At 44.6% G+C, this 24,378-nt stretch overlaps 45 non-coding genes across 45 annotated transcripts; 28 read left to right on the top strand and 17 right to left on the bottom strand.

Moving 5' to 3' along the window:
* The first annotated feature begins 42 nt into the window (after nt 1-42).
* Nucleotides 43-116, top strand: TRNAI-AAU (transfer RNA isoleucine (anticodon AAU)). The gene has a single exon. It is a non-coding gene; the product is annotated as a tRNA-Ile (tRNA).
* A 1,154-nt stretch (nt 117-1,270) lies between these two features.
* On the bottom strand, nt 1,271-1,343 carry TRNAK-UUU (transfer RNA lysine (anticodon UUU)). Its single transcript has one exon. It is a non-coding gene; the product is annotated as a tRNA-Lys (tRNA).
* Nucleotides 1,344-1,651: 308 nt separating this feature from the next.
* TRNAG-GCC (transfer RNA glycine (anticodon GCC)) lies at nt 1,652-1,722 on the top strand. Its single transcript has one exon. It is a non-coding gene; the product is annotated as a tRNA-Gly (tRNA).
* Nucleotides 1,723-1,862: 140 nt separating this feature from the next.
* On the top strand, nt 1,863-1,935 carry TRNAM-CAU (transfer RNA methionine (anticodon CAU)). Its single transcript has one exon. It is a non-coding gene; the product is annotated as a tRNA-Met (tRNA).
* A 100-nt stretch (nt 1,936-2,035) lies between these two features.
* On the top strand, nt 2,036-2,109 carry TRNAI-AAU (transfer RNA isoleucine (anticodon AAU)). Its single transcript has one exon. It is a non-coding gene; the product is annotated as a tRNA-Ile (tRNA).
* An 820-nt stretch (nt 2,110-2,929) lies between these two features.
* Nucleotides 2,930-3,002, bottom strand: TRNAK-UUU (transfer RNA lysine (anticodon UUU)). Its single transcript has one exon. It is a non-coding gene; the product is annotated as a tRNA-Lys (tRNA).
* A 308-nt stretch (nt 3,003-3,310) lies between these two features.
* On the top strand, nt 3,311-3,381 carry TRNAG-GCC (transfer RNA glycine (anticodon GCC)). Its single transcript has one exon. It is a non-coding gene; the product is annotated as a tRNA-Gly (tRNA).
* A 140-nt stretch (nt 3,382-3,521) lies between these two features.
* TRNAM-CAU (transfer RNA methionine (anticodon CAU)) lies at nt 3,522-3,594 on the top strand. Its single transcript has one exon. It is a non-coding gene; the product is annotated as a tRNA-Met (tRNA).
* Nucleotides 3,595-3,694: 100 nt separating this feature from the next.
* Nucleotides 3,695-3,768, top strand: TRNAI-AAU (transfer RNA isoleucine (anticodon AAU)). Its single transcript has one exon. It is a non-coding gene; the product is annotated as a tRNA-Ile (tRNA).
* Nucleotides 3,769-4,588: 820 nt separating this feature from the next.
* Nucleotides 4,589-4,661, bottom strand: TRNAK-UUU (transfer RNA lysine (anticodon UUU)). The gene has a single exon. It is a non-coding gene; the product is annotated as a tRNA-Lys (tRNA).
* A 308-nt stretch (nt 4,662-4,969) lies between these two features.
* On the top strand, nt 4,970-5,040 carry TRNAG-GCC (transfer RNA glycine (anticodon GCC)). Its single transcript has one exon. It is a non-coding gene; the product is annotated as a tRNA-Gly (tRNA).
* A 140-nt stretch (nt 5,041-5,180) lies between these two features.
* On the top strand, nt 5,181-5,253 carry TRNAM-CAU (transfer RNA methionine (anticodon CAU)). The gene has a single exon. It is a non-coding gene; the product is annotated as a tRNA-Met (tRNA).
* Nucleotides 5,254-5,353: 100 nt separating this feature from the next.
* TRNAI-AAU (transfer RNA isoleucine (anticodon AAU)) lies at nt 5,354-5,427 on the top strand. Its single transcript has one exon. It is a non-coding gene; the product is annotated as a tRNA-Ile (tRNA).
* Nucleotides 5,428-6,247: 820 nt separating this feature from the next.
* TRNAK-UUU (transfer RNA lysine (anticodon UUU)) lies at nt 6,248-6,320 on the bottom strand. Its single transcript has one exon. It is a non-coding gene; the product is annotated as a tRNA-Lys (tRNA).
* A 308-nt stretch (nt 6,321-6,628) lies between these two features.
* On the top strand, nt 6,629-6,699 carry TRNAG-GCC (transfer RNA glycine (anticodon GCC)). Its single transcript has one exon. It is a non-coding gene; the product is annotated as a tRNA-Gly (tRNA).
* Nucleotides 6,700-6,839: 140 nt separating this feature from the next.
* TRNAM-CAU (transfer RNA methionine (anticodon CAU)) lies at nt 6,840-6,912 on the top strand. Its single transcript has one exon. It is a non-coding gene; the product is annotated as a tRNA-Met (tRNA).
* A 100-nt stretch (nt 6,913-7,012) lies between these two features.
* On the top strand, nt 7,013-7,086 carry TRNAI-AAU (transfer RNA isoleucine (anticodon AAU)). Its single transcript has one exon. It is a non-coding gene; the product is annotated as a tRNA-Ile (tRNA).
* A 490-nt stretch (nt 7,087-7,576) lies between these two features.
* TRNAK-UUU (transfer RNA lysine (anticodon UUU)) lies at nt 7,577-7,649 on the bottom strand. The gene has a single exon. It is a non-coding gene; the product is annotated as a tRNA-Lys (tRNA).
* Nucleotides 7,650-7,957: 308 nt separating this feature from the next.
* Nucleotides 7,958-8,028, top strand: TRNAG-GCC (transfer RNA glycine (anticodon GCC)). The gene has a single exon. It is a non-coding gene; the product is annotated as a tRNA-Gly (tRNA).
* Nucleotides 8,029-8,168: 140 nt separating this feature from the next.
* Nucleotides 8,169-8,241, top strand: TRNAM-CAU (transfer RNA methionine (anticodon CAU)). Its single transcript has one exon. It is a non-coding gene; the product is annotated as a tRNA-Met (tRNA).
* A 100-nt stretch (nt 8,242-8,341) lies between these two features.
* Nucleotides 8,342-8,415, top strand: TRNAI-AAU (transfer RNA isoleucine (anticodon AAU)). Its single transcript has one exon. It is a non-coding gene; the product is annotated as a tRNA-Ile (tRNA).
* A 1,158-nt stretch (nt 8,416-9,573) lies between these two features.
* TRNAK-UUU (transfer RNA lysine (anticodon UUU)) lies at nt 9,574-9,646 on the bottom strand. The gene has a single exon. It is a non-coding gene; the product is annotated as a tRNA-Lys (tRNA).
* Nucleotides 9,647-9,954: 308 nt separating this feature from the next.
* Nucleotides 9,955-10,025, top strand: TRNAG-GCC (transfer RNA glycine (anticodon GCC)). Its single transcript has one exon. It is a non-coding gene; the product is annotated as a tRNA-Gly (tRNA).
* Nucleotides 10,026-10,165: 140 nt separating this feature from the next.
* Nucleotides 10,166-10,238, top strand: TRNAM-CAU (transfer RNA methionine (anticodon CAU)). The gene has a single exon. It is a non-coding gene; the product is annotated as a tRNA-Met (tRNA).
* A 100-nt stretch (nt 10,239-10,338) lies between these two features.
* Nucleotides 10,339-10,412, top strand: TRNAI-AAU (transfer RNA isoleucine (anticodon AAU)). Its single transcript has one exon. It is a non-coding gene; the product is annotated as a tRNA-Ile (tRNA).
* Nucleotides 10,413-11,566: 1,154 nt separating this feature from the next.
* On the bottom strand, nt 11,567-11,639 carry TRNAK-UUU (transfer RNA lysine (anticodon UUU)). Its single transcript has one exon. It is a non-coding gene; the product is annotated as a tRNA-Lys (tRNA).
* Nucleotides 11,640-11,947: 308 nt separating this feature from the next.
* TRNAG-GCC (transfer RNA glycine (anticodon GCC)) lies at nt 11,948-12,018 on the top strand. Its single transcript has one exon. It is a non-coding gene; the product is annotated as a tRNA-Gly (tRNA).
* A 140-nt stretch (nt 12,019-12,158) lies between these two features.
* On the top strand, nt 12,159-12,231 carry TRNAM-CAU (transfer RNA methionine (anticodon CAU)). The gene has a single exon. It is a non-coding gene; the product is annotated as a tRNA-Met (tRNA).
* A 100-nt stretch (nt 12,232-12,331) lies between these two features.
* Nucleotides 12,332-12,405, top strand: TRNAI-AAU (transfer RNA isoleucine (anticodon AAU)). The gene has a single exon. It is a non-coding gene; the product is annotated as a tRNA-Ile (tRNA).
* A 1,488-nt stretch (nt 12,406-13,893) lies between these two features.
* On the bottom strand, nt 13,894-13,966 carry TRNAK-UUU (transfer RNA lysine (anticodon UUU)). Its single transcript has one exon. It is a non-coding gene; the product is annotated as a tRNA-Lys (tRNA).
* A 308-nt stretch (nt 13,967-14,274) lies between these two features.
* On the top strand, nt 14,275-14,345 carry TRNAG-GCC (transfer RNA glycine (anticodon GCC)). Its single transcript has one exon. It is a non-coding gene; the product is annotated as a tRNA-Gly (tRNA).
* Nucleotides 14,346-15,124: 779 nt separating this feature from the next.
* TRNAK-UUU (transfer RNA lysine (anticodon UUU)) lies at nt 15,125-15,197 on the bottom strand. The gene has a single exon. It is a non-coding gene; the product is annotated as a tRNA-Lys (tRNA).
* A 308-nt stretch (nt 15,198-15,505) lies between these two features.
* Nucleotides 15,506-15,576, top strand: TRNAG-GCC (transfer RNA glycine (anticodon GCC)). The gene has a single exon. It is a non-coding gene; the product is annotated as a tRNA-Gly (tRNA).
* Nucleotides 15,577-16,021: 445 nt separating this feature from the next.
* TRNAK-UUU (transfer RNA lysine (anticodon UUU)) lies at nt 16,022-16,094 on the bottom strand. The gene has a single exon. It is a non-coding gene; the product is annotated as a tRNA-Lys (tRNA).
* Nucleotides 16,095-16,402: 308 nt separating this feature from the next.
* TRNAG-GCC (transfer RNA glycine (anticodon GCC)) lies at nt 16,403-16,473 on the top strand. The gene has a single exon. It is a non-coding gene; the product is annotated as a tRNA-Gly (tRNA).
* Nucleotides 16,474-17,252: 779 nt separating this feature from the next.
* Nucleotides 17,253-17,325, bottom strand: TRNAK-UUU (transfer RNA lysine (anticodon UUU)). The gene has a single exon. It is a non-coding gene; the product is annotated as a tRNA-Lys (tRNA).
* Nucleotides 17,326-18,188: 863 nt separating this feature from the next.
* TRNAK-UUU (transfer RNA lysine (anticodon UUU)) lies at nt 18,189-18,261 on the bottom strand. The gene has a single exon. It is a non-coding gene; the product is annotated as a tRNA-Lys (tRNA).
* An 824-nt stretch (nt 18,262-19,085) lies between these two features.
* Nucleotides 19,086-19,158, bottom strand: TRNAK-UUU (transfer RNA lysine (anticodon UUU)). Its single transcript has one exon. It is a non-coding gene; the product is annotated as a tRNA-Lys (tRNA).
* A 308-nt stretch (nt 19,159-19,466) lies between these two features.
* Nucleotides 19,467-19,537, top strand: TRNAG-GCC (transfer RNA glycine (anticodon GCC)). The gene has a single exon. It is a non-coding gene; the product is annotated as a tRNA-Gly (tRNA).
* Nucleotides 19,538-20,315: 778 nt separating this feature from the next.
* On the bottom strand, nt 20,316-20,388 carry TRNAK-UUU (transfer RNA lysine (anticodon UUU)). The gene has a single exon. It is a non-coding gene; the product is annotated as a tRNA-Lys (tRNA).
* A 307-nt stretch (nt 20,389-20,695) lies between these two features.
* On the top strand, nt 20,696-20,766 carry TRNAG-GCC (transfer RNA glycine (anticodon GCC)). The gene has a single exon. It is a non-coding gene; the product is annotated as a tRNA-Gly (tRNA).
* A 779-nt stretch (nt 20,767-21,545) lies between these two features.
* Nucleotides 21,546-21,618, bottom strand: TRNAK-UUU (transfer RNA lysine (anticodon UUU)). The gene has a single exon. It is a non-coding gene; the product is annotated as a tRNA-Lys (tRNA).
* Nucleotides 21,619-22,481: 863 nt separating this feature from the next.
* On the bottom strand, nt 22,482-22,554 carry TRNAK-UUU (transfer RNA lysine (anticodon UUU)). Its single transcript has one exon. It is a non-coding gene; the product is annotated as a tRNA-Lys (tRNA).
* An 824-nt stretch (nt 22,555-23,378) lies between these two features.
* TRNAK-UUU (transfer RNA lysine (anticodon UUU)) lies at nt 23,379-23,451 on the bottom strand. The gene has a single exon. It is a non-coding gene; the product is annotated as a tRNA-Lys (tRNA).
* Nucleotides 23,452-23,759: 308 nt separating this feature from the next.
* On the top strand, nt 23,760-23,830 carry TRNAG-GCC (transfer RNA glycine (anticodon GCC)). Its single transcript has one exon. It is a non-coding gene; the product is annotated as a tRNA-Gly (tRNA).
* The last annotated feature ends 548 nt before the right edge of the window (nt 23,831-24,378 follow it).

The raw sequence follows: 24,378 nt of genomic DNA, 5'->3' as shown, positions 1-24,378 counted from the left end.
AGTGTTTTCCACGGTCCTCTGTATCACCAAGCCAGCCGCCGCGGCCGGTTAGCTCAGTTGGTTAGAGCGTGGTGCTAATAACGCCAAGGTCGCGGGTTCGATCCCCGTACGGGCCATGCTGTTTTGCCTATGTTTCTGCAAATGAAATGACTTCCTTATTTGCATGATGCTTTGTATAGATACAACTATATCAGTTATTCAGGAAATGTCTGGACATCTATGCATTACCATACATCCACGGATTGCTGGCTTCTGTTTAGAGGCGGCGGTGTCTCGATTCTTCTGCACGTATGTTATTTGTTTTCGTGAATACAGGAGGCATTAACGGTGGATTCTCTTTAAACATTCAATGTCCTTCAAACTCTGGTGTGTGCACCATTGGTCTAAGGTCTAGAAAGAAAAGGGGGTGACATTATAAATGATCTTGTTTCTTTACACATAGATACAGGAGACATTTTTTGGCAGGTAAGAACCATTCGGCATATCTAAAACATTTGCAGGGAAGCCGTCCCGCTTATCTACTATCTTTTGAGTCAAGTAAAGCTTTCCAATGTTCATTGTACAGCGATGAACTCATGGTTTTAGCATAATAAAGTGAGTAGCGCCCGAACAGGGACTTGAAACCTGTTCCTGTATTTCGTGAATACAGGAGGCATTAACGGTGGGTTCTCTTTAAACATTCAATGTCCTTCAAACTCTGGTGTGTGCACCATTGGTCTAAGGTCTAGAAAGAAAAGGGGGTGACATTATAAATGATCTTGTTTCTTTACACATAGATACAGGAGACATTTTTTGGCAGGTAAGAACCATTCGGCATATCTAAAACATTTGCAGGGAAGCCGTCCCGCTTATCTACTATCTTTTGAGTCAAGTAAAGCTTTCCAATGTTCATTGTACAGCGATGAACTCATGGTTTTAGCATAATAAAGTGAGTAGCGCCCGAACAGGGACTTGAAACCTGTTCCTGTATTTCGTGAATACAGGAGGCATTAACGGTGGGTTCTCTTTAAACATTCAATGTCCTTCAAACTCTGGTGTGTGCACCATTGGTCTAAGGTCTAGAAAGAAAAGGGGGTGACATTATAAATGATCTTGTTTCTTTACACATAGATACAGGAGACATTTTTTGGCAGGTAAGAACCATTCGGCATATCTAAAACATTTGCAGGGAAGCCGTCCCGCTTATCTACTATCTTTTGAGTCAAGTAAAGCTTTCCAATGTTCATTGTACAGCGATGAACTCATGGTTTCAGCATAACAAAGCGAGCAGCGCCCGAACAGGGACTTGAACCCTGGACCCTCAGATTAAAAGTCTGATGCTCTACCGACTGAGCTACCCAGGCTCGCTGGGCATGGGCCTTGGGCCAGACCTGAAGCTGGCTATCAGTCACAGAGTTTGTCCACGTGCACTTACATTACATCTAGGACACCTTGAGTTTCTGGTTGACAACCATTTCCACAATGTCGGTCTCATAATCTGAAGGTCGAGAGTCAGGTCCTCACACAGGGCATGCTTCATTTACAGCTACACGTATAAGCAACTAACTGAGTGATCCCCCAACCACCGCTTCCATAACTTTCTGTTCAGGGGGAGAAATCTTCATTCCCACCACTCGAATCTCTATGGATTTTTAAGTCGGCCGTTGCAGATGCATTGGTGGTTCAGTGGTAGAATTTTCGCCTGCCACGCGGGAGGCCCGGGTTCGATTCCCGGCCAATGCAAACAACTTTTTTTAGAGCGTTGGTAAAACAGGTCCCTGGAAAAGCGAGATGCCTTTATAATTATGAAGGAAATTTGTCCTTGACTATGTTGCAACGCATTACGTATGAAGAGCTTCAACAAGCAGCACCCGGTAGCGTTTGCCTTGTTAGCGCAGTAGGTAGCGCGTCAGTCTCATAATCTGAAGGTCGTGAGTTCGATCCTCATACAGGGCATGCTTCTTTTACAGCTTGAGACTGTTGATAGGTGATGCTAAACGTTCATTTACTATAGAGTGTTTTCCACGGTCCTCTGTATCACCAAGCCAGCCGCCGCGGCCGGTTAGCTCAGTTGGTTAGAGCGTGGTGCTAATAACGCCAAGGTCGCGGGTTCGATCCCCGTACGGGCCATGCTGTTTTGCCTATGTTTCTGCAAATGAAATGACTTCCTTATTTGCATGATGCTTTGTATAGATACAACTATATCAGTTATTCAGGAAATGTCTGGACATCTATGCATTACCATACATCCACGGATTGCTGGCTTCTGTTTAGAGGCGGCGGTGTCTCGATTCTTCTGCACGTATGTTATTTGTTTTCGTGAATACAGGAGGCATTAACGGTGGATTCTCTTTAAACATTCAATGTCCTTCAAACTCTGGTGTGTGCACCATTGGTCTAAGGTCTAGAAAGAAAAGGGGGTGACATTATAAATGATCTTGTTTCTTTACACATAGATACAGGAGACATTTTTTGGCAGGTAAGAACCATTCGGCATATCTAAAACATTTGCAGGGAAGCCGTCCCGCTTATCTACTATCTTTTGAGTCAAGTAAAGCTTTCCAATGTTCATTGTACAGCGATGAACTCATGGTTTTAGCATAATAAAGTGAGTAGCGCCCGAACAGGGACTTGAAACCTGTTCCTGTATTTCGTGAATACAGGAGGCATTAACGGTGGGTTCTCTTTAAACATTCAATGTCCTTCAAACTCTGGTGTGTGCACCATTGGTCTAAGGTCTAGAAAGAAAAGGGGGTGACATTATAAATGATCTTGTTTCTTTACACATAGATACAGGAGACATTTTTTGGCAGGTAAGAACCATTCGGCATATCTAAAACATTTGCAGGGAAGCCGTCCCGCTTATCTACTATCTTTTGAGTCAAGTAAAGCTTTCCAATGTTCATTGTACAGCGATGAACTCATGGTTTTAGCATAATAAAGTGAGTAGCGCCCGAACAGGGACTTGAACCCTGGACCCTCAGATTAAAAGTCTGATGCTCTACTGACTGAGCTACCCAGGCTCGCTGGGCATGGGCCTTGGGCCAGACCTGAAGCTGGCTATCAGTCACAGAGTTTGTCCACGTGCACTTACATTACATCTAGGACACCTTGAGTTTCTGGTTGACAACCATTTCCACAATGTCGGTCTCATAATCTGAAGGTCGAGAGTCAGGTCCTCACACAGGGCATGCTTCATTTACAGCTACACGTATAAGCAACTAACTGAGTGATCCCCCAACCACCGCTTCCATAACTTTCTGTTCAGGGGGAGAAATCTTCATTCCCACCACTCGAATCTCTATGGATTTTTAAGTCGGCCGTTGCAGATGCATTGGTGGTTCAGTGGTAGAATTTTCGCCTGCCACGCGGGAGGCCCGGGTTCGATTCCCGGCCAATGCAAACAACTTTTTTTAGAGCGTTGGTAAAACAGGTCCCTGGAAAAGCGAGATGCCTTTATAATTATGAAGGAAATTTGTCCTTGACTATGTTGCAACGCATTACGTATGAAGAGCTTCAACAAGCAGCACCCGGTAGCGTTTGCCTTGTTAGCGCAGTAGGTAGCGCGTCAGTCTCATAATCTGAAGGTCGTGAGTTCGATCCTCATACAGGGCATGCTTCTTTTACAGCTTGAGACTGTTGATAGGTGATGCTAAACGTTCATTTACTATAGAGTGTTTTCCACGGTCCTCTGTATCACCAAGCCAGCCACCGCGGCCGGTTAGCTCAGTTGGTTAGAGCGTGGTGCTAATAACGCCAAGGTCGCGGGTTCGATCCCCGTACGGGCCATGCTGTTTTGCCTATGTTTCTGCAAATGAAATGACTTCCTTATTTGCATGATGCTTTGTATAGATACAACTATATCAGTTATTCAGGAAATGTCTGGACATCTATGCATTACCATACATCCACGGATTGCTGGCTTCTGTTTAGAGGCGGCGGTGTCTCGATTCTTCTGCACGTATGTTATTTGTTTTCGTGAATACAGGAGGCATTAACGGTGGATTCTCTTTAAACATTCAATGTCCTTCAAACTCTGGTGTGTGCACCATTGGTCTAAGGTCTAGAAAGAAAAGGGGGTGACATTATAAATGATCTTGTTTCTTTACACATAGATACAGGAGACATTTTTTGGCAGGTAAGAACCATTCGGCATATCTAAAACATTTGCAGGGAAGCCGTCCCGCTTATCTACTATCTTTTGAGTCAAGTAAAGCTTTCCAATGTTCATTGTACAGCGATGAACTCATGGTTTTAGCATAATAAAGTGAGTAGCGCCCGAACAGGGACTTGAAACCTGTTCCTGTATTTCGTGAATACAGGAGGCATTAACGGTGGGTTCTCTTTAAACATTCAATGTCCTTCAAACTCTGGTGTGTGCACCATTGGTCTAAGGTCTAGAAAGAAAAGGGGGTGACATTATAAATGATCTTGTTTCTTTACACATAGATACAGGAGACATTTTTTGGCAGGTAAGAACCATTCGGCATATCTAAAACATTTGCAGGGAAGCCGTCCCGCTTATCTACTATCTTTTGAGTCAAGTAAAGCTTTCCAATGTTCATTGTACAGCGATGAACTCATGGTTTTAGCATAATAAAGTGAGTAGCGCCCGAACAGGGACTTGAACCCTGGACCCTCAGATTAAAAGTCTGATGCTCTACTGACTGAGCTACCCAGGCTCGCTGGGCATGGGCCTTGGGCCAGACCTGAAGCTGGCTATCAGTCACAGAGTTTGTCCACGTGCACTTACATTACATCTAGGACACCTTGAGTTTCTGGTTGACAACCATTTCCACAATGTCGGTCTCATAATCTGAAGGTCGAGAGTCAGGTCCTCACACAGGGCATGCTTCATTTACAGCTACACGTATAAGCAACTAACTGAGTGATCCCCCAACCACCGCTTCCATAACTTTCTGTTCAGGGGGAGAAATCTTCATTCCCACCACTCGAATCTCTATGGATTTTTAAGTCGGCCGTCGCAGATGCATTGGTGGTTCAGTGGTAGAATTCTCGCCTGCCACGCGGGAGGCCCGGGTTCGATTCCCGGCCAATGCAAACAACTTTTTTGAGAGCGTTGGTAAAACAGGTCCCTGGAAAAGCGAGATGCCTTTATTATTATGAAGGAAATTTGTCCTTGACTCTGTTGCAACGCATTACGTATGAAGAGCTTCAACAAGCAGAACCAGGTAGCGTTTGCCTTGTTAGCGCAGTAGGTAGCGCGTCAGTCTCATAATCTGAAGGTCGTGAGTTCGATCCTCATACAGGGCATGCTTCTTTTACAGCTTGAGACTGTTGATAGGTGATGCTAAACGTTCATTTACTATAGAGTGTTTTCCACGGTCCTCTGTATCACCAAGCCAGCCACCGCGGCCGGTTAGCTCAGTTGGTTAGAGCGTGGTGCTAATAACGCCAAGGTCGCGGGTTCGATCCCCGTACGGGCCATGCTGTTTGGCCTATGTTTCTGCAAATGAAATGACTTCCTTATTTGCATGATGCTTTGTATAGATACAACTATATCAGTTATTCAGGAAATGTCTGGACATCTATGCATTACCATACATCCACGGATTGCTGGCTTCTGTTTAGAGGCGGCGGTGTCTCGATTCTTCTGCACGTATGTTATTTGTTTTCGTGAATACAGGAGGCATTAACGGTGGATTCTCTTTAAACATTCAATGTCCTTCAAACTCTGGTGTGTGCACCATTGGTCTAAGGTCTAGAAAGAAAAGGGGGTGACATTATAAATGATCTTGTTTCTTTACACATAGATACAGGAGACATTTTTTGGCAGGTAAGAACCATTCGGCATATCTAAAACATTTGCAGGGAAGCCGTCCCGCTTATCTACTATCTTTTGAGTCAAGTAAAGCTTTCCAATGTTCATTGTACAGCGATGAACTCATGGTTTTAGCATAATAAAGTGAGTAGCGCCCGAACAGGGACTTGAAACCTGTTCCTGTATTTCGTGAATACAGGAGGCATTAACGGTGGGTTCTCTTTAAACATTCAATGTCCTTCAAACTCTGGTGTGTGCACCATTGGTCTAAGGTCTAGAAAGAAAAGGGGGTGACATTATAAATGATCTTGTTTCTTTACACATAGATACAGGAGACATTTTTTGGCAGGTAAGAACCATTCGGCATATCTAAAACATTTGCAGGGAAGCCGTCCCGCTTATCTACTATCTTTTGAGTCAAGTAAAGCTTTCCAATGTTCATTGTACAGCGATGAACTCATGGTTTCAGCATAACAAAGCGAGCAGCGCCCGAACAGGGACTGGAACCCTGGACCCTCAGATTAAAAGTCTGATGCTCTACCGACTGAGCTACCCAGGCTCGCTGGGCATGGGCCTTGGGCCAGACCTGAAGCTGGCTATCAGTCACAGAGTTTGTCCACGTGCACTTACATTACATCTAGGACACCTTGAGTTTCTGGTTGACAACCATTTCCACAATGTCGGTCTCATAATCTGAAGGTCGAGAGTCAGGTCCTCACACAGGGCATGCTTCATTTACAGCTACACGTATAAGCAACTAACTGAGTGATCCCCCAACCACCGCTTCCATAACTTTCTGTTCAGGGGGAGAAATCTTCATTCCCACCACTCGAATCTCTATGGATTTTTAAGTCGGCCGTTGCAGATGCATTGGTGGTTCAGTGGTAGAATTTTCGCCTGCCACGCGGGAGGCCCGGGTTCGATTCCCGGCCAATGCAAACAACTTTTTTTAGAGCGTTGGTAAAACAGGTCCCTGGAAAAGCGAGATGCCTTTATAATTATGAAGGAAATTTGTCCTTGACTATGTTGCAACGCATTACGTATGAAGAGCTTCAACAAGCAGCACCCGGTAGCGTTTGCCTTGTTAGCGCAGTAGGTAGCGCGTCAGTCTCATAATCTGAAGGTCGTGAGTTCGATCCTCATACAGGGCATGCTTCTTTTACAGCTTGAGACTGTTGATAGGTGATGCTAAACGTTCATTTACTATAGAGTGTTTTCCACGGTCCTCTGTATCACCAAGCCAGCCGCCGCGGCCGGTTAGCTCAGTTGGTTAGAGCGTGGTGCTAATAACGCCAAGGTCGCGGGTTCGATCCCCGTACGGGCCATGCTGTTTTGCCTATGTTTCTGCAAATGAAATGACTTCCTTATTTGCATGATGCTTTGTATAGATACAACTATATCAGTTATTCAGGAAATGTCTGGACATCTATGCATTACCATACATCCACGGATTGCTGGCTTCTGTTTAGAGGCGGCGGTGTCTCGATTCTTCTGCACGTATGTTATTTGTTTTCGTGAATACAGGAGGCATTAACGGTGGGTTCTCTTTAAACATTCAATGTCCTTCAAACTCTGGTGTGTGCACCATTGGTCTAAGGTCTAGAAAGAAAAGGGGGTGACATTATAAATGATCTTGTTTCTTTACACATAGATACAGGAGACATTTTTTGGCAGGTAAGAACCATTCGGCATATCTAAAACATTTGCAGGGAAGCCGTCCCGCTTATCTACTATCTTTTGAGTCAAGTAAAGCTTTCCAATGTTCATTGTACAGCGATGGTACAACTCATGGTTTCAGCATAACAAAGCGAGCAGCGCCTGAACAGGGACTGGAACCCTGGACCCTCAGATTAAAAGTCTGATGCTCTACCGACTGAGCTACCCAGGCTCGCTGGGCATGGGCCTTGGGCCAGACCTGAAGCTGGCTATCAGTCACAGAGTTTGTCCACGTGCACTTACATTACATCTAGGACACCTTGAGTTTCTGGTTGACAACCATTTCCACAATGTCGGTCTCATAATCTGAAGGTCGAGAGTCAGGTCCTCACACAGGGCATGCTTCATTTACAGCTACACGTATAAGCAACTAACTGAGTGATCCCCCAACCACCGCTTCCATAACTTTCTGTTCAGGGGGAGAAATCTTCATTCCCACCACTCGAATCTCTATGGATTTTTAAGTCGGCCGTTGCAGATGCATTGGTGGTTCAGTGGTAGAATTTTCGCCTGCCACGCGGGAGGCCCGGGTTCGATTCCCGGCCAATGCAAACAACTTTTTTTAGAGCGTTGGTAAAACAGGTCCCTGGAAAAGCGAGATGCCTTTATAATTATGAAGGAAATTTGTCCTTGACTATGTTGCAACGCATTACGTATGAAGAGCTTCAACAAGCAGCACCCGGTAGCGTTTGCCTTGTTAGCGCAGTAGGTAGCGCGTCAGTCTCATAATCTGAAGGTCGTGAGTTCGATCCTCATACAGGGCATGCTTCTTTTACAGCTTGAGACTGTTGATAGGTGATGCTAAACGTTCATTTACTATAGAGTGTTTTCCACGGTCCTCTGTATCACCAAGCCAGCCGCCGCGGCCGGTTAGCTCAGTTGGTTAGAGCGTGGTGCTAATAACGCCAAGGTCGCGGGTTCGATCCCCGTACGGGCCATGCTGTTTTGCCTATGTTTCTGCAAATGAAATGACTTCCTTATTTGCATGATGCTTTGTATAGATACAACTATATCAGTTATTCAGGAAATGTCTGGACATCTATGCATTACCATACATCCACGGATTGCTGGCTTCTGTTTAGAGGCGGCGGTGTCTCGATTCTTCTGCACGTATGTTATTTGTTTTCGTGAATACAGGAGGCATTAACGGTGGATTCTCTTTAAACATTCAATGTCCTTCAAACTCTGGTGTGTGCACCATTGGTCTAAGGTCTAGAAAGAAAAGGGGGTGACATTATAAATGATCTTGTTTCTTTACACATAGATACAGGAGACATTTTTTGGCAGGTAAGAACCATTCGGCATATCTAAAACATTTGCAGGGAAGCCGTCCCGCTTATCTACTATCTTTTGAGTCAAGTAAAGCTTTCCAATGTTCATTGTACAGCGATGAACTCATGGTTTTAGCATAATAAAGTGAGTAGCGCCCGAACAGGGACTTGAAACCTGTTCCTGTATTTCGTGAATACAGGAGGCATTAACGGTGGGTTCTCTTTAAACATTCAATGTCCTTCAAACTCTGGTGTGTGCACCATTGGTCTAAGGTCTAGAAAGAAAAGGGGGTGACATTATAAATGATCTTGTTTCTTTACACATAGATACAGGAGACATTTTTTGGCAGGTAAGAACCATTCGGCATATCTAAAACATTTGCAGGGAAGCCGTCCCGCTTATCTACTATCTTTTGAGTCAAGTAAAGCTTTCCAATGTTCATTGTACAGCGATGAACTCATGGTTTTAGCATAATAAAGTGAGTAGCGCCCGAACAGGGACTTGAAACCTGTTCCTGTATTTCGTGAATACAGGAGGCATTAACGGTGGGTTCTCTTTAAACATTCAATGTCCTTCAAACTCTGGTGTGTGCACCATTGGTCTAAGGTCTAGAAAGAAAAGGGGGTGACATTATAAATGATCTTGTTTCTTTACACATAGATACAGGAGACATTTTTTGGCAGGTAAGAACCATTCGGCATATCTAAAACATTTGCAGGGAAGCCGTCCCGCTTATCTACTATCTTTTGAGTCAAGTAAAGCTTTCCAATGTTCATTGTACAGCGATGGTACAACTCATGGTTTCAGCATAACAAAGCGAGCAGCGCCCGAACAGGGACTGGAACCCTGGACCCTCAGATTAAAAGTCTGATGCTCTACCGACTGAGCTACCCAGGCTCGCTGGGCATGGGCCTTGGGCCAGACCTGAAGCTGGCTATCAGTCACAGAGTTTGTCCACGTGCACTTACATTACATCTAGGACACCTTGAGTTTCTGGTTGACAACCATTTCCACAATGTCGGTCTCATAATCTGAAGGTCGAGAGTCAGGTCCTCACACAGGGCATGCTTCATTTACAGCTACACGTATAAGCAACTAACTGAGTGATCCCCCAACCACCGCTTCCATAACTTTCTGTTCAGGGGGAGAAATCTTCATTCCCACCACTCGAATCTCTATGGATTTTTAAGTCGGCCGTTGCAGATGCATTGGTGGTTCAGTGGTAGAATTTTCGCCTGCCACGCGGGAGGCCCGGGTTCGATTCCCGGCCAATGCAAACAACTTTTTTTAGAGCGTTGGTAAAACAGGTCCCTGGAAAAGCGAGATGCCTTTATAATTATGAAGGAAATTTGTCCTTGACTATGTTGCAACGCATTACGTATGAAGAGCTTCAACAAGCAGCACCCGGTAGCGTTTGCCTTGTTAGCGCAGTAGGTAGCGCGTCAGTCTCATAATCTGAAGGTCGTGAGTTCGATCCTCATACAGGGCATGCTTCTTTTACAGCTTGAGACTGTTGATAGGTGATGCTAAACGTTCATTTACTATAGAGTGTTTTCCACGGTCCTCTGTATCACCAAGCCAGCCGCCGCGGCCGGTTAGCTCAGTTGGTTAGAGCGTGGTGCTAATAACGCCAAGGTCGCGGGTTCGATCCCCGTACGGGCCATGCTGTTTTGCCTATGTTTCTGCAAATGAAATGACTTCCTTATTTGCATGATGCTTTGTATAGATACAACTATATCAGTTATTCAGGAAATGTCTGGACATCTATGCATTACCATACATCCACGGATTGCTGGCTTCTGTTTAGAGGCGGCGGTGTCTCGATTCTTCTGCACGTATGTTATTTGTTTTCGTGAATACAGGAGGCATTAACGGTGGATTCTCTTTAAACATTCAATGTCCTTCAAACTCTGGTGTGTGCACCATTGGTCTAAGGTCTAGAAAGAAAAGGGGGTGACATTATAAATGATCTTGTTTCTTTACACATAGATACAGGAGACATTTTTTGGCAGGTAAGAACCATTCGGCATATCTAAAACATTTGCAGGGAAGCCGTCCCGCTTATCTACTATCTTTTGAGTCAAGTAAAGCTTTCCAATGTTCATTGTACAGCGATGAACTCATGGTTTTAGCATAATAAAGTGAGTAGCGCCCGAACAGGGACTTGAAACCTGTTCCTGTATTTCGTGAATACAGGAGGCATTAACGGTGGGTTCTCTTTAAACATTCAATGTCCTTCAAACTCTGGTGTGTGCACCATTGGTCTAAGGTCTAGAAAGAAAAGGGGGTGACATTATAAATGATCTTGTTTCTTTACACATAGATACAGGAGACATTTTTTGGCAGGTAAGAACCATTCGGCATATCTAAAACATTTGCAGGGAAGCCGTCCCGCTTATCTACTATCTTTTGAGTCAAGTAAAGCTTTCCAATGTTCATTGTACAGCGATGAACTCATGGTTTTAGCATAATAAAGTGAGTAGCGCCCGAACAGGGACTTGAAACCTGTTCCTGTATTTCGTGAATACAGGAGGCATTAACGGTGGGTTCTCTTTAAACATTCAATGTCCTTCAAACTCTGGTGTGTGCACCATTGGTCTAAGGTCTAGAAAGAAAAGGGGGTGACATTATAAATGATCTTGTTTCTTTACACATAGATACAGGAGACATTTTTTGGCAGGTAAGAACCATTCGGCATATCTAAAACATTTGCAGGGAAGCCGTCCCGCTTATCTACTATCTTTTGAGTCAAGTAAAGCTTTCCAATGTTCATTGTACAGCGATGAACTCATGGTTTCAGCATAACAAAGCGAGCAGCGCCCGAACAGGGACTGGAACCCTGGACCCTCAGATTAAAAGTCTGATGCTCTACCGACTGAGCTACCCAGGCTCGCTGGGCATGGGCCTTGGGCCAGACCTGAAGCTGGCTATCAGTCACAGAGTTTGTCCACGTGCACTTACATTACATCTAGGACACCTTGAGTTTCTGGTTGACAACCATTTCCACAATGTCGGTCTCATAATCTGAAGGTCGAGAGTCAGGTCCTCACACAGGGCATGCTTCATTTACAGCTACACGTATAAGCAACTAACTGAGTGATCCCCCAACCACCGCTTCCATAACTTTCTGTTCAGGGGGAGAAATCTTCATTCCCACCACTCGAATCTCTATGGATTTTTAAGTCGGCCGTTGCAGATGCATTGGTGGTTCAGTGGTAGAATTTTCGCCTGCCACGCGGGAGGCCCGGGTTCGATTCCCGGCCAATGCAAACAACTTTTTTTAGAGCGTTGGTAAAACAGGTCCCTGGAAAAGCGAGATGCCTTTATAATTATGAAGGAAATTTGTCCTTGACTATGTTGCAACGCATTACGTATGAAGAGCTTCAACAAGCAGCACCTGGTAGCGTTTGCCTTGTTAGCGCAGTAGGTAGCGCGTCAGTCTCATAATCTGAAGGTCGTGAGTTCGATCCTCATACAGGGCATGCTTCTTTTACAGCTTGAGACTGTTGATAGGTGATGCTAAACGTTCATTTACTATAGAGTGTTTTCCACGGTCCTCTGTATCACCAAGCCAGCCGCCGCGGCCGGTTAGCTCAGTTGGTTAGAGCGTGGTGCTAATAACGCCAAGGTCGCGGGTTCGATCCCCGTACGGGCCATGCTGTTTTGCCTATGTTTCTGCAAATGAAATGACTTCCTTATTTGCATGATGCTTTGTATAGATACAACTATATCAGTTATTCAGGAAATGTCTGGACATCTATGCATTACCATACATCCACGGATTGCTGGCTTCTGTTTAGAGGCGGCGGTGTCTCGATTCTTCTGCACGTATGTTATTTGTTTTCGTGAATACAGGAGGCATTAACGGTGGATTCTCTTTAAACATTCAATGTCCTTCAAACTCTGGTGTGTGCACCATTGGTCTAAGGTCTAGAAAGAAAAGGGGGTGACATTATAAATGATCTTGTTTCTTTACACATAGATACAGGAGACATTTTTTGGCAGGTAAGAACCATTCGGCATATCTAAAACATTTGCAGGGAAGCCGTCCCGCTTATCTACTATCTTTTGAGTCAAGTAAAGCTTTCCAATGTTCATTGTACAGCGATGAACTCATGGTTTTAGCATAATAAAGTGAGTAGCGCCCGAACAGGGACTTGAAACCTGTTCCTGTATTTCGTGAATACAGGAGGCATTAACGGTGGGTTCTCTTTAAACATTCAATGTCCTTCAAACTCTGGTGTGTGCACCATTGGTCTAAGGTCTAGAAAGAAAAGGGGGTGACATTATAAATGATCTTGTTTCTTTACACATAGATACAGGAGACATTTTTTGGCAGGTAAGAACCATTCGGCATATCTAAAACATTTGCAGGGAAGCCGTCCCGCTTATCTACTATCTTTTGAGTCAAGTAAAGCTTTCCAATGTTCATTGTACAGCGATGAACTCATGGTTTTAGCATAATAAAGTGAGTAGCGCCCGAACAGGGACTTGAAACCTGTTCCTGTATTTCGTGAATACAGGAGGCATTAACGGTGGGTTCTCTTTAAACATTCAATGTCCTTCAAACTCTGGTGTGTGCACCATTGGTCTAAGGTCTAGAAAGAAAAGGGGGTGACATTATAAATGATCTTGTTTCTTTACACATAGATACAGGAGACATTTTTTGGCAGGTAAGAACCATTCGGCATATCTAAAACATTTGCAGGGAAGCCGTCCCGCTTATCTACTATCTTTTGAGTCAAGTAAAGCTTTCCAATGTTCATTGTACAGCGATGAACTCATGGTTTTAGCATAATAAAGTGAGTAGCGCCCGAACAGGGACTTGAAACCTGTTCCTGTATTTCGTGAATACAGGAGGCATTAACGGTGGGTTCTCTTTAAACATTCAATGTCCTTCAAACTCTGGTGTGTGCACCATTGGTCTAAGGTCTAGAAAGAAAAGGGGGTGACATTATAAATGATCTTGTTTCTTTACACATAGATACAGGAGACATTTTTTGGCAGGTAAGAACCATTCGGCATATCTAAAACATTTGCAGGGAAGCCGTCCCGCTTATCTACTATCTTTTGAGTCAAGTAAAGCTTTCCAATGTTCATTGTACAGCGATGAACTCATGGTTTTAGCATAACAAAGCGAGCAGCGCCCGAACAGGGACTTGAACCCTGGACCCTCAGATTAAAAGTCTGATGCTCTACCGACTGAGCTACCCAGGCTCGCTGGGCATGGGTCTTGGGCCAGACCTGAAGCTGGCTATCAGTCACAGAGTTTGTCCACGTGCACTTACATTACATCTAGGACACCTTGAGTTTCTGGTTGACAACCATTTCCACAATGTCGGTCTCATAATCTGAAGGTCGAGAGTCAGGTCCTCACACAGGGCATGCTTCATTTACAGCTACACGTATAAGCAACTAACTGAGTGATCCCCCAACCACCGCTTCCATAACTTTCTGTTCAGGGGGAGAAATCTTCATTCCCACCACTCGAATCTCTATGGATTTTTAAGCCGGCCGTTGCAGATGCATTGGTGGTTCAGTGGTGGAATTTTCGCCTGCCTCGCGGGAGGCCCGGGTTCGATTCCCGGCCAATGCAAACAACTTTTTTTAGAGCGTTGGTAAAACAGGTCCCTGGAAAAGCGAGATGTCTGGACATCTATGCATTACCATACATCCACGGATTGCTGGCTTCTGTTTAGAGGCGGCGGTGTCTCGATTCTTCTGCACGTATGTTATTTGTTTTCGTGAATACAGGAGGCATTAACGGTGGATTCTCTTTAAACATTCAATGTCCTTCAAACTCTGGTGTGTGCACCATTGGTCTAAGGTCTAGAAAGAAAAGGGGGTGACATTATAAATGATCTTGTTTCTTTACACATAGATACAGGAGACATTTTTTGGCAGGTAAGAACCATTCGGCATATCTAAAACATTTGCAGGGAAGCCGTCCCGCTTATCTACTATCTTTTGAGTCAAGTAAAGCTTTCCAATGTTCATTGTACAGCGATGAACTCATGGTTTTAGCATAATAAAGTGAGTAGCGCCCGAACAGGGACTTGAAACCTGTTCCTGTATTTCGTGAATACAGGAGGCATTAACGGTGGGTTCTCTTTAAACATTCAATGTCCTTCAAACTCTGGTGTGTGCACCATTGGTCTAAGGTCTAGAAAGAAAAGGGGGTGACATTATAAATGATCTTGTTTCTTTACACATAGATACAGGAGACATTTTTTGGCAGGTAAGAACCATTCGGCATATCTAAAACATTTGCAGGGAAGCCGTCCCGCTTATCTACTATCTTTTGAGTCAAGTAAAGCTTTCCAATGTTCATTGTACAGCGATGAACTCATGGTTTTAGCATAACAAAGCGAGCAGCGCCCGAACAGGGACTTGAACCCTGGACCCTCAGATTAAAAGTCTGATGCTCTACCGACTGAGCTACCCAGGCTCGCTGGGCATGGGTCTTGGGCCAGACCTGAAGCTGGCTATCAGTCACAGAGTTTGTCCACGTGCACTTACATTACATCTAGGACACCTTGAGTTTCTGGTTGACAACCATTTCCACAATGTCGGTCTCATAATCTGAAGGTCGAGAGTCAGGTCCTCACACAGGGCATGCTTCATTTACAGCTACACGTATAAGCAACTAACTGAGTGATCCCCCAACCACCGCTTCCATAACTTTCTGTTCAGGGGGAGAAATCTTCATTCCCACCACTCGAATCTCTATGGATTTTTAAGCCGGCCGTTGCAGATGCATTGGTGGTTCAGTGGTAGAATTTTCGCCTGCCACGCGGGAGGCCCGGGTTCGATTCCCGGCCAATGCAAACAACTTTTTTTAGAGCGTTGGTAAAACAGGTCCCTGGAAAAGCGAGATGTCTGGACATCTATGCATTACCATACATCCACGGATTGCTGGCTTCTGTTTAGAGGCGGCGGTGTCTCGATTCTTCTGCACGTATGTTATTTGTTTTCGTGAATACAGGAGGCATTAACGGTGGATTCTCTTTAAACATTCAATGTCCTTCAAACTCTGGTGTGTGCACCATTGGTCTAAGGTCTAGAAAGAAAAGGGGGTGACATTATAAATGATCTTGTTTCTTTACACATAGATACAGGAGACATTTTTTGGCAGGTAAGAACCATTCGGCATATCTAAAACATTTGCAGGGAAGCCGTCCCGCTTATCTACTATCTTTTGAGTCAAGTAAAGCTTTCCAATGTTCATTGTACAGCGATGAACTCATGGTTTTAGCATAACAAAGCGAGCAGCGCCCGAACAGGGACTTGAACCCTGGACCCTCAGATTAAAAGTCTGATGCTCTACCGACTGAGCTACCCAGGCTCGCTGGGCATGGGTCTTGGGCCAGACCTGAAGCTGGCTATCAGTCACAGAGTTTGTCCACGTGCACTTACATTACATCTAGGACACCTTGAGTTTCTGGTTGACAACCATTTCCACAATGTCGGTCTCATAATCTGAAGGTCGAGAGTCAGGTCCTCACACAGGGCATGCTTCATTTACAGCTACACGTATAAGCAACTAACTGAGTGATCCCCCAACCACCGCTTCCATAACTTTCTGTTCAGGGGGAGAAATCTTCATTCCCACCACTCGAATCTCTATGGATTTTTAAGCCGGCCGTTGCAGATGCATTGGTGGTTCAGTGGTAGAATTTTCGCCTGCCACGCGGGAGGCCCGGGTTCGATTCCCGGCCAATGCAAACAACTTTTTTTAGAGCGTTGGTAAAACAGGTCCCTGGAAAAGCGAGATGTCTGGACATCTATGCATTACCATACATCCACGGATTGCTGGCTTCTGTTTAGAGGCGGCGGTGTCTCGATTCTTCTGCACGTATGTTATTTGTTTTCGTGAATACAGGAGGCATTAACGGTGGATTCTCTTTAAACATTCAATGTCCTTCAAACTCTGGTGTGTGCACCATTGGTCTAAGGTCTAGAAAGAAAAGGGGGTGACATTATAAATGATCTTGTTTCTTTACACATAGATACAGGAGACATTTTTTGGCAGGTAAGAACCATTCGGCATATCTAAAACATTTGCAGGGAAGCCGTCCCGCTTATCTACTATCTTTTGAGTCAAGTAAAGCTTTCCAATGTTCATTGTACAGCGATGAACTCATGGTTTTAGCATAATAAAGTGAGTAGCGCCCGAACAGGGACTTGAAACCTGTTCCTGTATTTCGTGAATACAGGAGGCATTAACGGTGGGTTCTCTTTAAACATTCAATGTCCTTCAAACTCTGGTGTGTGCACCATTGGTCTAAGGTCTAGAAAGAAAAGGGGGTGACATTATAAATGATCTTGTTTCTTTACACATAGATACAGGAGACATTTTTTGGCAGGTAAGAACCATTCGGCATATCTAAAACATTTGCAGGGAAGCCGTCCCGCTTATCTACTATCTTTTGAGTCAAGTAAAGCTTTCCAATGTTCATTGTACAGCGATGAACTCATGGTTTTAGCATAACAAAGCGAGCAGCGCCCGAACAGGGACTTGAACCCTGGACCCTCAGATTAAAAGTCTGATGCTCTACCGACTGAGCTACCCAGGCTCGCTGGGCATGGGTCTTGGGCCAGACCTGAAGCTGGCTATCAGTCACAGAGTTTGTCCACGTGCACTTACATTACATCTAGGACATTTGCAGGGAAGCCGTCCCGCTTATCTACTATCTTTTGAGTCAAGTAAAGCTTTCCAATGTTCATTGTACAGCGATGAACTCATGGTTTTAGCATAATAAAGTGAGTAGCGCCCGAACAGGGACTTGAAACCTGTTCCTGTATTTCGTGAATACAGGAGGCATTAACGGTGGATTCTCTTTAAACATTCAATGTCCTTCAAACTCTGGTGTGTGCACCATTGGTCTAAGGTCTAGAAAGAAAAGGGGGTGACATTATAAATGATCTTGTTTCTTTACACATAGATACAGGAGACATTTTTTGGCAGGTAAGAACCATTCGGCATATCTAAAACATTTGCAGGGAAGCCGTCCCGCTTATCTACTATCTTTTGAGTCAAGTAAAGCTTTCCAATGTTCATTGTACAGCGATGAACTCATGGTTTTAGCATAATAAAGTGAGTAGCGCCCGAACAGGGACTTGAAACCTGTTCCTGTATTTCGTGAATACAGGAGGCATTAACGGTGGGTTCTCTTTAAACATTCAATGTCCTTCAAACTCTGGTGTGTGCACCATTGGTCTAAGGTCTAGAAAGAAAAGGGGGTGACATTATAAATGATCTTGTTTCTTTACACATAGATACAGGAGACATTTTTTGGCAGGTAAGAACCATTCGGCATATCTAAAACATTTGCAGGGAAGCCGTCCCGCTTATCTACTATCTTTTGAGTCAAGTAAAGCTTTCCAATGTTCATTGTACAGCGATGAACTCATGGTTTTAGCATAACAAAGCGAGCAGCGCCCGAACAGGGACTTGAACCCTGGACCCTCAGATTAAAAGTCTGATGCTCTACTGACTGAGCTACCCAGGCTCGCTGGGCATGGGTCTTGGGCCAGACCTGAAGCTGGCTATCAGTCACAGAGTTTGTCCACGTGCACTTACATTACATCTAGGACACCTTGAGTTTCTGGTTGACAACCATTTCCACAATGTCGGTCTCATAATCTGAAGGTCGAGAGTCAGGTCCTCACACAGGGCATGCTTCATTTACAGCTACACGTATAAGCAACTAACTGAGTGATCCCCCAACCACCGCTTCCATAACTTTCTGTTCAGGGGGAGAAATCTTCATTCCTACCACTCGAATCTCTATGGCTTTTTAAGCCAGCCGTTGCAGATGCATTGGTGGTTCAGGGGTAGAAATCTCGCCTGCCACGCGGGAGGCCCGGGTTCGATTCCTGGCCAATGCAAACAACTTTTTTTAGAGCGTTGGTAAAACAGGTCCCTGGAAAAGCGAGATGTCTGGACATCTATGCATTACCATACATCCACGGATTGCTGGCTTCTGTTTAGAGGCGGCGGTGTCTCGATTCTTCTGCACGTATGTTATTTGTTTTCGTGAATACAGGAGGCATTAACGGTGGATTCTCTTTAAACATTCAATGTCCTTCAAACTCTGGTGTGTGCACCATTGGTCTAAGGTCTAGAAAGAAAAGGGGGTGACATTATAAATGATCTTGTTTCTTTACACATAGATACAGGAGACATTTTTTGGCAGGTAAGAACCATTCGGCATATCTAAAACATTTGCAGGGAAGCCGTCCCGCTTATCTACTATCTTTTGAGTCAAGTAAAGCTTTCCAATGTTCATTGTACAGCGATGAACTCATGGTTTTAGCATAACAAAGCGAGCAGCGCCCGAACAGGGACTTGAACCCTGGACCCTCAGATTAAAAGTCTGATGCTCTACCGACTGAGCTACCCAGGCTCGCTGGACATGGGTCTTGGGCCAGACCTGAAGCTGGCTATCAGTCACAGAGTTTGTCCACGTGCACTTACATTACATCTAGGACACCTTGAGTTTCTGGTTGACAACCATTTCCACAATGTCGGTCTCATAATCTGAAGGTCGAGAGTCAGGTCCTCACACAGGGCATGCTTCATTTACAGCTACACGTATAAGCAACTAACTGAGTGATCCCCCAACCACCGCTTCCATAACTTTCTGTTCAGGGGGAGAAATCTTCATTCCCACCACTCGAATCTCTATGGATTTTTAAGCCGGCCGTTGCAGATGCATTGGTGGTTCAGTGGTAGAATTTTCGCCTGCCACGCGGGAGGCCCGGGTTCGATTCCCGGCCAATGCAAACAACTTTTTTTAGAGCGTTGGTAAAACAGGTCCCTGGAAAAGCGAGATGCCTTTATAATTATGAAGGAAAAACATCCACGGATTGCTGGCTTCTGTTTAGAGGCGGCGGTGTCTCGATTCTTCTGCACGTATGTTATTTGTTTTCGTGAATACAGGAGGCATTAACGGTGGATTCTCTTTAAACATTCAATGTCCTTCAAACTCTGGTGTGTGCACCATTGGTCTAAGGTCTAGAAAGAAAAGGGGGTGACATTATAAATGATCTTGTTTCTTTACACATAGATACAGGAGACATTTTTTGGCAGGTAAGAACCATTCGGCATATCTAAAACATTTGCAGGGAAGCCGTCCCGCTTATCTACTATCTTTTGAGTCAAGTAAAGCTTTCCAATGTTCATTGTACAGCGATGAACTCATGGTTTTAGCATAATAAAGTGAGTAGCGCCCGAACAGGGACTTGAAACCTGTTCCTGTATTTCGTGAATACAGGAGGCATTAACGGTGGGTTCTCTTTAAACATTCAATGTCCTTCAAACTCTGGTGTGTGCACCATTGGTCTAAGGTCTAGAAAGAAAAGGGGGTGACATTATAAATGATCTTGTTTCTTTACACATAGATACAGGAGACATTTTTTGGCAGGTAAGAACCATTCGGCATATCTAAAACATTTGCAGGGAAGCCGTCCCGCTTATCTACTATCTTTTGAGTCAAGTAAAGCTTTCCAATGTTCATTGTACAGCGATGAACTCATGGTTTTAGCATAACAAAGCGAGCAGCGCCCGAACAGGGACTTGAACCCTGGACCCTCAGATTAAAAGTCTGATGCTCTACCGACTGAGCTACCCAGGCTCGCTGGGATGGGTCTTGGGCCAGACCTGAAGCTGGCTATCAGTCACAGAGTTTGTCCACGTGCACTTACATTACATCTAGGACACCTTGAGTTTCTGGTTGACAACCATTTCCACAATGTCGGTCTCATAATCTGAAGGTCGAGAGTCAGGTCCTCACACAGGGCATGCTTCATTTACAGCTACACGTATAAGCAACTAACTGAGTGATCCCCCAACCACCGCTTCCATAACTTTCTGTTCAGGGGGAGAAATCTTCATTCCCACCACTCGAATCTCTATGGATTTTTAAGCCGGCCGTTGCAGATGCATTGGTGGTTCAGTGGTAGAATTTTCGCCTGCCACGCGGGAGGCCCGGGTTTGATTCCCGGCCAATGCAAACAACTTTTTTTAGAGCGTTGGTAAAACAGGTCCCTGGAAAAGCGAGATGTCTGGACATCTATGCATTACCATACATCCACGGATTGCTGGCTTCTGTTTAGAGGCGGCGGTGTCTCGATTCTTCTGCACGTATGTTATTTGTTTTCGTGAATACAGGAGGCATTAACGGTGGATTCTCTTTAAACATTCAATGTCCTTCAAACTCTGGTGTGTGCACCATTGGTCTAAGGTCTAGAAAGAAAAGGGGGTGACATTATAAATGATCTTGTTTCTTTACACATAGATACAGGAGACATTTTTTGGCAGGTAAGAACCATTCGGCATATCTAAAACATTTGCAGGGAAGCCGTCCCGCTTATCTACTATCTTTTGAGTCAAGTAAAGCTTTCCAATGTTCATTGTACAGCGATGAACTCATGGTTTTAGCATAATAAAGTGAGTAGCGCCCGAACAGGGACTTGAAACCTGTTCCTGTATTTCGTGAATACAGGAGGCATTAACGGTGGGTTCTCTTTAAACATTCAATGTCCTTCAAACTCTGGTGTGTGCACCATTGGTCTAAGGTCTAGAAAGAAAAGGGGGTGACATTATAAATGATCTTGTTTCTTTACACATAGATACAGGAGACATTTTTTGGCAGGTAAGAACCATTCGGCATATCTAAAACATTTGCAGGGAAGCCGTCCCGCTTATCTACTATCTTTTGAGTCAAGTAAAGCTTTCCAATGTTCATTGTACAGCGATGAACTCATGGTTTTAGCATAACAAAGCGAGCAGCGCCCGAACAGGGACTTGAACCCTGGACCCTCAGATTAAAAGTCTGATGCTCTACCGACTGAGCTACCCAGGCTCGCTGGGCATGGGTCTTGGGCCAGACCTGAAGCTGGCTATCAGTCACAGAGTTTGTCCACGTGCACTTACATTACATCTAGGACATTTGCAGGGAAGCCGTCCCGCTTATCTACTATCTTTTGAGTCAAGTAAAGCTTTCCAATGTTCATTGTACAGCGATGAACTCATGGTTTTAGCATAATAAAGTGAGTAGCGCCCGAACAGGGACTTGAAACCTGTTCCTGTATTTCGTGAATACAGGAGGCATTAACGGTGGATTCTCTTTAAACATTCAATGTCCTTCAAACTCTGGTGTGTGCACCATTGGTCTAAGGTCTAGAAAGAAAAGGGGGTGACATTATAAATGATCTTGTTTCTTTACACATAGATACAGGAGACATTTTTTGGCAGGTAAGAACCATTCGGCATATCTAAAACATTTGCAGGGAAGCCGTCCCGCTTATCTACTATCTTTTGAGTCAAGTAAAGCTTTCCAATGTTCATTGTACAGCGATGAACTCATGGTTTTAGCATAATAAAGTGAGTAGCGCCCGAACAGGGACTTGAAACCTGTTCCTGTATTTCGTGAATACAGGAGGCATTAACGGTGGGTTCTCTTTAAACATTCAATGTCCTTCAAACTCTGGTGTGTGCACCATTGGTCTAAGGTCTAGAAAGAAAAGGGGGTGACATTATAAATGATCTTGTTTCTTTACACATAGATACAGGAGACATTTTTTGGCAGGTAAGAACCATTCGGCATATCTAAAACATTTGCAGGGAAGCCGTCCCGCTTATCTACTATCTTTTGAGTCAAGTAAAGCTTTCCAATGTTCATTGTACAGCGATGAACTCATGGTTTTAGCATAACAAAGCGAGCAGCGCCCGAACAGGGACTTGAACCCTGGACCCTCAGATTAAAAGTCTGATGCTCTACTGACTGAGCTACCCAGGCTCGCTGGGCATGGGTCTTGGGCCAGACCTGAAGCTGGCTATCAGTCACAGAGTTTGTCCACGTGCACTTACATTACATCTAGGACACCTTGAGTTTCTGGTTGACAACCATTTCCACAATGTCGGTCTCATAATCTGAAGGTCGAGAGTCAGGTCCTCACACAGGGCATGCTTCATTTACAGCTACACGTATAAGCAACTAACTGAGTGATCCCCCAACCACCGCTTCCATAACTTTCTGTTCAGGGGGAGAAATCTTCATTCCTACCACTCGAATCTCTATGGCTTTTTAAGCCAGCCGTTGCAGATGCATTGGTGGTTCAGGGGTAGAAATCTCGCCTGCCACGCGGGAGGCCCGGGTTCGATTCCTGGCCAATGCAAACAACTTTTTTTAGAGCGTTGGTAAAACAGGTCCCTGGAAAAGCGAGATGTCTGGACATCTATGCATTACCATACATCCACGGATTGCTGGCTTCTGTTTAGAGGCGGCGGTGTCTCGATTCTTCTGCACGTATGTTATTTGTTTTCGTGAATACAGGAGGCATTAACGGTGGATTCTCTTTAAACATTCAATGTCCTTCAAACTCTGGTGTGTGCACCATTGGTCTAAGGTCTAGAAAGAAAAGGGGGTGACATTATAAATGATCTTGTTTCTTTACACATAGATACAGGAGACATTTTTTGGCAGGTAAGAACCATTCGGCATATCTAAAACATTTGCAGGGAAGCCGTCCCGCTTATCTACTATCTTTTGAGTCAAGTAAAGCTTTCCAATGTTCATTGTACAGCGATGAACTCATGGTTTTAGCATAACAAAGCGAGCAGCGCCCGAACAGGGACTTGAACCCTGGACCCTCAGATTAAAAGTCTGATGCTCTACCGACTGAGCTACCCAGGCTCGCTGGACATGGGTCTTGGGCCAGACCTGAAGCTGGCTATCAGTCACAGAGTTTGTCCACGTGCACTTACATTACATCTAGGACACCTTGAGTTTCTGGTTGACAACCATTTCCACAATGTCGGTCTCATAATCTGAAGGTCGATAGTCAGGTCCTCACACAGGGCATGCTTCATTTACAGCTACACGTATAAGCAACTAACTGAGTGATCCCCCAACCACCGCTTCCATAACTTTCTGTTCAGGGGGAGAAATCTTCATTCCCACCACTCGAATCTCTATGGATTTTTAAGCCGGCCGTTGCAGATGCATTGGTGGTTCAGTGGTAGAATTTTCGCCTGCCACGCGGGAGGCCCGGGTTCGATTCCCGGCCAATGCAAACAACTTTTTTTAGAGCGTTGGTAAAACAGGTCCCTGGAAAAGCGAGATGCCTTTATAATTATGAAGGAAAAACATCCACGGATTGCTGGCTTCTGTTTAGAGGCGGCGGTGTCTCGATTCTTCTGCACGTATGTTATTTGTTTTCGTGAATACAGGAGGCATTAACGGTGGATTCTCTTTAAACATTCAATGTCCTTCAAACTCTGGTGTGTGCACCATTGGTCTAAGGTCTAGAAAGAAAAGGGGGTGACATTATAAATGATCTTGTTTCTTTACACATAGATACAGGAGACATTTTTTGGCAGGTAAGAACCATTCGGCATATCTAAAACATTTGCAGGGAAGCCGTCCCGCTTATCTACTATCTTTTGAGTCAAGTAAAGCTTTCCAATGTTCATTGTACAGCGATGAACTCATGGTTTTAGCATAATAAAGTGAGTAGCGCCCGAACAGGGACTTGAAACCTGTTCCTGTATTTCGTGAATACAGGAGGCATTAACGGTGGGTTCTCTTTAAACATTCAATGTCCTTCAAACTCTGGTGTGT

The sequence above is a fragment of the Sceloporus occidentalis genome, unplaced genomic scaffold (assembly GCF_023333645.1).
Source record: "Sceloporus occidentalis isolate IW3139 unplaced genomic scaffold, rSceOcc1.0.p SCAF_440, whole genome shotgun sequence".
Lineage (NCBI taxonomy): Eukaryota > Metazoa > Chordata > Lepidosauria > Squamata > Phrynosomatidae > Sceloporus > Sceloporus occidentalis.
The sequence above is the reverse complement of the archived record's forward strand: the minus strand, read 5'-3'. Positions and strand labels throughout refer to the sequence as shown.